Consider the following 531-nt stretch of genomic DNA (forward strand, 5'->3'; position numbering starts at 1 on the left):
CCCCCACAAAAAAAGGAAATGTCAGGCCGCCTCCAAAAAAATGTAATAAAAGGCCTTTTGTCAAGTAATTTCATGCCAAGTGAAAAAAAGCCAAGCTCCCGCAAAAAAATGTCAGCCCCCCAAAGAAAAAAAATGCCAAGTCATTTCAAGTAATTTCAAGTCCAAGCGAAGGCATTTCAAGCAGTCATTTCAAGCCGTGTCACGCCATGCCAAGCCATGTCAAGCCAAGCCATTTCAAGCCGTATAACGTCCAAGCCGAGCCATTTTAAGCAGTCATTTCAAGCCAAGCCGTGCCGTGCCAAGCCAAGGCCCCCCTCCAATTAAAAAAAAAAAAGTCAGGTTGCCTTAAAAAAAAAAAAAAATCAGGCGACCTCAAATAAAAAAATGTCAGTGCCCCCAAAGAAAAAAAATGCCAAGCCATTTCAAGCCATGTCATGCCACGCCAAGCCGTCATGCCAAGTCGTCATATCAAGCCAAGACAAGCCGTCTTTTCAAGCCAAGCCAAGCAGTCATTCCAAGCCAAGCCAAGCC

The sequence above is a fragment of the Hippocampus comes genome, unplaced genomic scaffold (genome assembly GCF_001891065.2).
Source record: "Hippocampus comes isolate QL1 unplaced genomic scaffold, H_comes_QL1_v1.1 scaffold9, whole genome shotgun sequence".
NCBI classification, from domain to species: domain Eukaryota; kingdom Metazoa; phylum Chordata; class Actinopteri; order Syngnathiformes; family Syngnathidae; genus Hippocampus; species Hippocampus comes.